This window comes from Propithecus coquereli, unplaced genomic scaffold (assembly GCF_000956105.1).
Source record: "Propithecus coquereli isolate 6110/MARCELLA unplaced genomic scaffold, Pcoq_1.0 Scaffold12, whole genome shotgun sequence".
In the NCBI taxonomy this organism is placed as follows: domain Eukaryota; kingdom Metazoa; phylum Chordata; class Mammalia; order Primates; family Indriidae; genus Propithecus; species Propithecus coquereli.
The window spans coordinates 15,192,332-15,201,844 of record NW_012136080.1 but is presented as its reverse complement, the minus strand read 5'-3'; the positions used below and the strand labels follow the sequence as shown (position 1 = coordinate 15,201,844).

The window sequence follows — 9,513 nt, the reverse complement described above, 5'->3', positions numbered from 1 at the left end:
TTAATTAAAAATTATATGTATATTAAAGTCCTAAGCCCCAGTACCTGTGACTGTGTCCTTATTTGGAAATAGGGTCTTTGCAGATGGGATTGATGTGGGAGGTGTCCCACTGAAGGGAGAAAAGCCCCCTGAACTTGCCAAGTGGATTCTTAGCTTAGTGCAGGAATAAATTCAAGAGTGAACCAACTAGCTACAGGACAGTTTTATTGAGACAGAGACAGACAACAGATTCTACTCCACAGACAGAGAAGGGGTCCTTTCCTGAGCAGGAGGGGGACCCCTTATGAGCCAGTGGTAACATTTTTAAATGTTCAAAAATCCCGCTGGGAAACAGCTGTATGTGACCAGCATTATCCTGTGGTCATGCCATAAAGGTTAATCATAAACTGCTGTCACAAAAAGGTATGCACAGTTTTTAAGGCATCCGGCTTAGTAATTCACCCATCCTCGGCGTGGTCCTGGGAGTGGTGACTTGCTGGTGACTTCTTTGTTCAGGGTGATTAGGGTCTGGTACCGGTCAAAATGGCTGTACTTAGGCTCTTTCCACCTTCCTTTTCTGCCTTATCCCTCCATTAGAATCAAGTTAAGAGACAGTCATTAGGGTGAGCCCTAACACAGTATGATTGGTGTATTTATAAGAAGAGGAGAAGAGTCACATGCAAATACAATAGAAGCAGAGATTGAAGTGATGCATCTACAAACCAAGGGACACCATGGATTGCCAACAGCACCAGAAATTAAGAGAAAGGTGTTATGGTTTGGAGGTGTCCACAAAGTTCATGTGTTGGAAATGTAATCCCTAAGGCAACAGTATTGAGAAATGGGTCCTTTAAGAGCTGATTAGGTCATGAGGGCTCTACCTTGATCAATGTATTAATACTGTTGCTGTGGGAGTGGGTTAGTTATCTCAGGATTTATCCCTGATAAAAGGATGAGTTTGGCCCCATTCCTTTCTCTCTCTCTCTCTCTCTCTCTCTCTCTCTCTCTCTCTCTCTTTCGTGATCTCTTGCCCTTCTACATCATGGGATGACACAGCAAGGAGGTCCTCTCCAGATGTGGGCCCCTCGACCTTGTACTTCTCAGCTTCTAGAATTATAAAGAATAAATCTCGGCTGGGCACGGTGGCTCACGCCTGTAATCCTAGCTCTCTGGGAGGCTGAGGCGGGCGGATTGTTTGAGCTCAGGAGTTTGAAACCAGCCTGAGCAAGAGCAAGACCCTGTCTCTACTAAAAATAAAAAATAAATTAATCGGACAACTAAAAATACATAGAAAAAATTAGCCGGGCATGGTGGCGCATGCCTGTAGTCCCAGCTACTCGGGAGGCTGAGGCAGAAGGATTGCTTGAGCCCAGGAGTTTGAGGTTGCTGTGAGCTAGGATGACGCCACGGCACTCTAGCCAGGGCAACACAGTGAGACTCTGCCTCAAAAAAAAAAAAAAAAAAAAGAATAAATCTCCATTCTTATAAATTACCCAATTTCATGTGGGCACAGTGGCTTACACCTATAATCCCAGCAACTCGGGACACTCACACAGGAGGGTTACTTGAGCCCAGGGGTTCAAGGTTACAGTTAGCTATGATGATGCCACTGCACTTCAGCCTGGGCAACAGAGCAAAACACTGTCTCTAAAAAATAAATAGGCCTGGTGCAATGGCTCACACCTGTAATCCTAGCACTCTGGAAGGCCGAGGCGGGAGGATCAGTTGAGCTCAGGAGTTTGAGACAAGCTTGAGCAAGAGTGAGACCCCATCTCTAAAAAACAAAAAAAAGAAAGAAAGAAAATAAAAAACAAATAAATAGCTAGTCTCAGATATACTGTTATAGTAGCACAAAATAGATTAAGACAGAAAATTCATACCAAGAAGTGGGGCCATTACTATAATAAATACCTGAAAATGTGGAATTAGCTTTGGAATTGGGTTATGGGCATAGGCTGAAGAATTTGGAGGATCTAGGACAGAAAAGCCTAGAGGGCCATGACTGGAGTATTAGTGGCAATTCTGGTATGGGCTCAGAAGGGAAAGCCTAAATCTTCGTAGGGATTGCTTAAGTGGTCTGATCAGAATGTTGGTAGAAATATGGACAGTAAAGGCCAATCTGATGAGGTTTCCGATAGAAATGAGGAACAAGGCATTGAAAACTGGAGTAAAGGCCATCCTTGCTATGCAGTTGCAAAGAACGTGGTGGAATTGTGTCAGTGTCCTAGGACTTCGTAGAAGGCAGTACTGAAGAATGAGGAACTAGGATATCGAGCAGGAGAAATAAATAGCTACCCCAGCTGTGGCTCAAGTGAGTCTAGGTACAGCTCAAACTGCCACTCTGGAAGGTACAAGCTATAAAACTTGGTGGCACCCACATGGTGCTAACTCTACAGGTGCACAGAATGCACATCTGTTGGGCCAGGACAACCTCCACATAGATTTCAAAGAATGTTATGAACAGCCTGGGAACCCAGGCAGAGACTTGTCACAGGAGTAGAGCCACCACAGAAAGCCCCCACTAGGGCAATGCCTAGTGGAGTCATGGGAGTGGGGCAGCCCCCAAGAGCACAGAACTGTAGGGCCACGAAGGCTGCAGGCACAAGACTTGAATGTGTGAGAGCTGCTGTATGGGCTAAGCCACCCGGCAAAGCCATAGGACAGGGCTGCCTGAGGCCTTGGGGGTCCAATCCCAGCCCAGGAATTTGAGGTTGCTGTGAGCTAGGCTGACGCCACTGTACTCTAGCCCAGGCAACAGAGTGAGACTCTCTCTCTAAATAAATAAATAAATAAATAAACAAATAAAATTAAATAAAAACAATACTAATAGAGGAAACTGAAGGAAAGTGGAGTATATGGGAATTGTGGAGGCTAAAGCAACTCCATCTTGGATACTAACCTGCTATGTTGACTTCTCTGTGAAGGCATCCCTGTGACAGGAATGCCTCTAAATGTCTACTTTATGTATTATTACCATAATCCTGCCCTTAGGTCAAAATAACCTTGACAATAAGTCCTGTCCTTAGGCAGATTCACATAGCAGTCGTGCCTTTCTCTGAGGGGACTTCAATTGTCCTACACATTTCTTCCCTATGGTATAGAAGTCCTGGATCTGATGGGTAACAGCATGGGGATACACTTCTTGCAGCTGCCTGGGACATGGCTCCTATTCATAAGTCCCTATTAAATATTTCTTTCTGAGAAACTGGATCTGCCAGCCTCTTTCTTCAGCCTCTCAGCTTCCCTGGACTTTGGGAGTAGGTTTGCATAGACCTGCTCACCGAGAAAAGGAACCCTCTGAACTATCTCTTCAATGTCTATATAAATTTAAAACTATTCCAAAAAATAAAGTTAAAGATTAAAAAAACACAGATGCTACAAAGATGTCAGTATTCTCCCCTAAAATGCTATAAAAATTACAATTTAAGAAAAAAAAAAAAAAAGGCCGGGAGCGGTGGCTCACGCCTGTAATCCTAGCACTCTGGGAGGCCGAGGCGAGTGGATCGCTCAAGGTCAGGAGTTCGAGATCAGCCTGAGCAAGAGCGAGACCCCGTCTCTACTAAAGATAGAAAGAAATTATCTGGACAACTAAAAATATATATATAGAAAAAATTAGCCGGGCATGGTGGTGCATGCCTGTAGTCCCAGCTACTCGGGAGGCTGAGGCAGGAGGATCGCTTGAGCTCAGCTGTGAGCTAGGCTGACGCCAGGGCAACAGAGCCAGACTCTGTCTCAAAAATAAATAAATAAATAAAAGAAAAAATAAGATCAAGTGTATCATGGTACTTATTCTAAGAAAATTTGCCATTTGCTTTTTTAGATCAGTGCAAGTGATCATCATAATGGACCGTTTTTCTTCTATTGAAGTGTTGTGTTTTTTGTGACAGGACTGGTCCCTATGTGACTGCTCCATGATATGACCTTGGATGAAGATGAGGGTGTCAGGTTATGTCATTATTCCCTGAAGGCAGGTCTGCTGTGGACTGCAGTTGGAGAAATTCAGGAGGCCCTCAAGTTTCCTGAACAAGGCCCCACAGAGGGGCTGCACCTGGGTGGGCTCCTATGGCCTAAGATCTAGAATCCATTTCTGCACATTCAGATCCTTAGTTATGTCCCCTTTGCTCAGAGCTGATACACTCTAGAAGGCTGCTCCCCCGACTGAGCTCCACAGGCCGATGTGGAAGCCAGAACCAAACCTGGAAGAGGCCAGAAAACCAATCTGGCCAGGTGGCTCCTTAAGAAAATACAGAAATAGGCCAGACAAGGTGGCTGACATCTGTAATGCCAGCACTTTGGTAGGCTAAGGAGGAGGGAGGATTGCGGGAGGTCAGGAGGTGGAGACCAGCCTGAACAACAGCGAGACCCTGTCTATACAAAAAAATAGAAAAATTAGCCAGGCATAGTGGTGTGCGCCTGTAGTTGCAACTACTCACGAGGCTGAGGCAGGAGAACCGCTTGAGCCCAGGAGTCTGAGGTTGCTGTGAGCTATGATTACAACACTGCACTTCAGCCTGGGAAACAGAGCAAGACCCTGTCCAAAAAAAAAAAAAATAGGGAAATAATCCCCCAAACACATGCTATGTAACCATTTTAATTATAATGATTCTTTTTATCCTCACATATTTATGGCGTCAATATTATTTTTTCCCCACATTACAGCTGTGGAAACAGAAAGTATTAATATTAATAACTTACCCAAATCATATAGCAAGTAAATGGTCTAGCTGGGTTGTTTTTCGTTTTCAAGAGACAAGATGTCTCACTGTTGCACAGGCTGGAGTACAGTGGCACGCACTCTCAGCTCACTGCAACCTCCAACTCTTGGCCTCAATTGATCCTCCCACCTCCACCTCCCAACGTGCTGGGATTACAGACGTGAGCCACTGTGCCTTGGGATTTGAGCTGCAGACTCTAGACTTAGACACTACAGCATACTGAGGGAAGCCAAATTGTAATAGTGAATTTCATGTTACCTTATGAAATCAGGGGAAGAGGGAGGCTGGCAAGATGTCTTATGCAAGTCATAATACATTATCCCAACCCCACTACTTAGTACATTTTTAACTTTTTTTTGAGACAGAATCTTACTCTGTTGCCCAGGCTAGAGTGCCCTGGCATCAGCCTAGCTCACAGCAACCTCGAACTCCTGGGTTCAAGCAATCCTTCTGCCTCAGCTTCCCAAGTAGCTGGAACTACAGGCGTGCGCCACCATGTCCAGCTAATTTTTTCTATTTTTAGTTGTCTGGCTAATTTCTTTCTATTTTTAGTAGAGATCGGATCTCACTCTTGGCGGAGGCTGCTCTCAAACTCCTGAGCTCAAGCAATCCTCCCACCTCAGCCTCCCAGAGTGCTAGGATTACAGGTGTGAACCACCATGCCGCACCCTAAATACATTTTTAGAGGATTAAAAATGTGGGCCCTGGGAGCCAGGAAGCTGAGGTGAGGGGGCAGGCCCTTGCGCTGAGTCCAGGTGGGTGCGGGCTTGGTTCTGGGGAGCGCAGGATCACCACAGCGGAGCTGCAACATCTCTGAGTGCAGGAGGTAGTGGACTCCATGGTAAAGAGTCTGGAGAGAGAGAACATCCAGAAACCGCAGGGCGTCATGTTCCGGGGCAGCACGAGCTGTGTGAGAACAGCCAGGCGTCGATGCAGCAGGTGTACCAATGCATCGAGCTTTGCCATGCACCTCTGGCTCAAGCCCAGGCTTTGGTAACTAGTGAGTTGGAGAAGTTCCAGAACCACCTGTCCAGGTGGACCACGCAATGCAATGACAAAGCCAGTGATTCAATGGACACAGGGAGGAAGGAGCTTCAGGTGCAGGGTCAGCTGGGCAATTGTCTGACCGAGTGTGTGGATGACCACATGCACCTCCTCCCAACTATTACCAAGAAAAGGAAGATGTCTCTCTCATCCCTTGGGAAATACAAGTCTTTGCCAGTGGCCATGATAAACTTAATTACCCGGGCGTGGTGGGGTGGGCCTGTAGTCTCAGCTACTTGGGAGGCTGAGGTGGGAGGATCGCTTGAATCTAAGAGTTCCAGGTTACGATGAGCTACGATCATGCCACTGCATCACCTGCACAGCAAAGTGAGACCCTGTCTCTTAAAAAATAAAATAAAATAAAAAAAATGAAAAGAAGAATGAAGCTGGTCCGAAGGTAGTGAGTTATCTCGCTTGATTGTCCACAGTCAGTTACAGATCGAACTCCTTGTTCTACTGCTTTGCCCCTTCTCACTACTGCACTTGACCAGTCTAAAAAAAAAGAAGAAGAAGAAGGAAGAATGAGAATTTCAGTCTTTTAAGCAAAGTTTATATGTGAAGAAATTAAGGATGGCAACAAGTTTAAGGCATACGTAACTTGCCTCTGGGCACTGGTTCTTTTATGTTTCAATCCTAAAAAGTAAAATGGAAAAAACTGGTAAAATTTGGGCCAGAGATAGTACTGGAATGTTTTAGAGCCTAAATTTTATGAGACAAGTGCTTGTCCTGGAAGTAGAGATCTTCCTTTTACCAAGCCAGAGCCCTCCAAGGTACCAAATTCCTCTTACACAGGTACCAACAGGCTGGCAGTTTCGTTGAACCTGGTGGAGTTTGAGGAGAGGTGTTTCTGCTTGTTGCCAACCTCCTCTTTACCAGAAGTGTTACCACACCATTTTCCATAGGCTGTAAAACAAAATCCATGAGGTCACTAATTTAGAAAGGGAAAAAAGGTTTTGTTTTGTTTAGTTTTGTTTTATTTATACAAGGGCATAAAGTTGATTTAAGACGTGGAGTTTGGAGGGAGAGTAGTTTGAGTAAGAATTCGTAAGATTCTTTGTGGATAACCTTTCTGGCCATAAAGATGTGGATGTACATTTCTTAAAATTATGACAGGCAGGGCGCGGTGGCTCATGCCTGTAATCCTAGCACTCTGGGAGGCTGAGGCGGGGGGATCGCTTGAGGTCAGGAGTTCGAGACCAGCCTGAGCAAGAGCGAGACCCCATCTCTACTAAAAATAGAAAGAAATGATCTGGACAACTAAAAATATATATATAGAAAAAATTAGCCGGGCATGGTGGCGCATGCCTGTAGTCCCAGCTACTCGGGAGGCTGAGGCAGGAGGATCGCTTGAGCCCAGGAGTTTGAGGTTGCTGTGAGCTAGGCTGATGCCACGGCACTCTAGCCAGGGCAACAGAGCCAAACTCTGTCTCAAAAAAAAAAAAAAAATTATGACACGCTGCACCTTTCAGCCTGGAGACCGTGCAAAACACGAGAGGTGACATCACACTGATTAAGGGAAACACAGCTTCCGTCTTACTGGCTGATGGGCCCTGAGGCTGCCTGCAGCAGAGTGACAGGAGGAGCTTGCAGTAGTAACACTTTCCCCTTGAAGAGAAAGGGGGTTTTTGATAGTGATACATACCAGTATCCGGAAATGAATAGTAAAAGAGGAACTGTTGGCTACTTAATTATAATATAAGAGAGTTGAGAAGTCTTGGATTTGGAAAAACCTGGTTTTCATAGAACAGAAATGGAATGGAAGCCTAAACACAACACTGCTTGCTTAGCCTCCTGAATCGATAGAGCCCTATTGAGACAATCCCCTGGCAACAGGAAGATCAAAGGAGAAAAAGGAAGCAACTTGGGCTGGGACAAGGTTCGACTCCCTTAGAACAAAGGAGGGCAGCCCCCCACTACCAAATGCCATTTTTGTTTGGGGCCTTTGCAACATGCAGTATTCCTGCCCCAGCCTGGCACCTTATTGTTGTGATAACGACCTTGTTGTCTTTTTGCCAACTTATTATTTATTGTCTTTTTGCCAACTTATTATTTAAAATGATAATATAGCCTGTCTGTTTGCTGTTTCCAGGCTGTGATACATTTTTCTAGTGGTTTGATATTTTAAAAAATAAGTGTTTAAACTCCCTGCCCCCAAAAAATGTGGGCCGCGGAACTAGGCAGAGCCCAAACTCTGGCTCTGCTGCTGATTTGCTTATTGTGTGACCATGGCAAGTTACTTACCTTCTGTGGTAGGCAGAATAATGCCCCTCGCCCAAAGACACCCATGTCCTAATCCCCGAATCCTGTGAATATTTTAGGTTACATAGCAAAGGGGAATTAAGGTTACAGGTGGAATTAAGGTGGGTAATCAACTGATCTTAAGAAAGGGAGATTGTTCTGGGCTATTTGGTGGGCAATCACAAGTCTTTACAAGTGGATGAGGAACCCAGCGAGGTGGTTCACGACTATAAACTTGGCACTCTGGGAGGCCAAGGCAGGAGGATCACTTGAGGTCAGAAGTTCGAGACTAGCCTGAGCAAGAGCGAGACCCTGTCTCTACTAAAAACAGAAAAATTAGCCAGGCATGGTGGTGCGTGCCTGTAGTCCCAGCTACTCAGGAGGCTCAGGCAGGAGGATCCCTTGAGCCCAGGAGCTTGAAGTTGCTGTAAGCTGGGCTGATGCCACAGCTCTCTAGCCCAGGCAACAGAGCAAGACTCTGTCTCAAAAAAAAAAAAAAAAAAAATGTGGACAAGGGAGGCAGATGAGAGACTCAGAGTCAGAGCAGGAGGTGTGACAACGGAAGCATGATCAGAGTGTTACCATACGAGAAGACCTGCCATTGCCAGCTTTGAAAATGGAAGGGGACCGTGAGCCAAGGAATGCAGGTGGCCTCTAAAGGCTGGAAAAGGCAAGGAACAGTTTTTTCCCTAGAACCTCCAGAGGGAAAGCAGCCCTGCCTACACCTTGATTTCAGTCCAGTGAGACCCATTTCAAACTTCTGACCTCCAGAACTGTAAGATAATAAATTTATGTTGTTTTAAGCCACGAAATTTGTGGTGTTTTCTTATAGTAGCAACAGAAAACTAATACATCTTCTCTGTGCCTTAGTTTCCTCACTTATAGAATGGGGGAAATGAAATTATCTCATAGAGTATTGTGATGATTAAAGGAGAAAATACAGGTAAAACTCTGCGAACAGTGCTCAGTACATAGTCAGTTGTTCAATAAATGTTAGAAAAATAACAAGTATAAACAACTGAGGGAAGGAACCAAAATGGATGTTGAAAACATTAGGCGAAATGTCATTCAGGGGCAGGATGTTAGAATGGTGACCAAGGGTTTTCCCATAGTACCCCAGAGTTCACGTACCAATAGCAAAAGGAGGAAAGTGCTTTTACAATGGAGACACTTGGCAGCCACACCTGAGCTCAGTCTTCAGACATGACATCGAAATGATGGGACAACCTGACATGATGTCCCTGCTGGTTTGAAGCGATATAAAGCACAACATCACCTTTGAAAAACTTCTTTCCAAAAAAGTAAACCTACATCTAATTGAGGCTGTAGAATTGACTTTTATTTTACAAAAAATACAAGGAGTAGTGGAAGAAGTTTAATAACAAGAAGAAACAATCAGACAAGTCTTGAATGTGGGGACATTCTACAACTGTCCTTGTCTCTTCAAAAATTCTGTGTCATGGCTGGGCACAGTGGTTTATGTCTGTAATCCCAGAGCTTTGGGAAGCTGAGGCAGCAGTCAGTTGTTCAAGACCAA

General features: G+C 45.0%; 1 pseudogene; it reads left to right on the top strand.

The window, feature by feature from the left end:
* The first annotated feature begins 5,353 nt into the window (after positions 1–5,353).
* Positions 5,354–9,513, top strand: part of LOC105825600 — a 47,783-nt pseudogene continuing 43,623 nt past the window's right edge.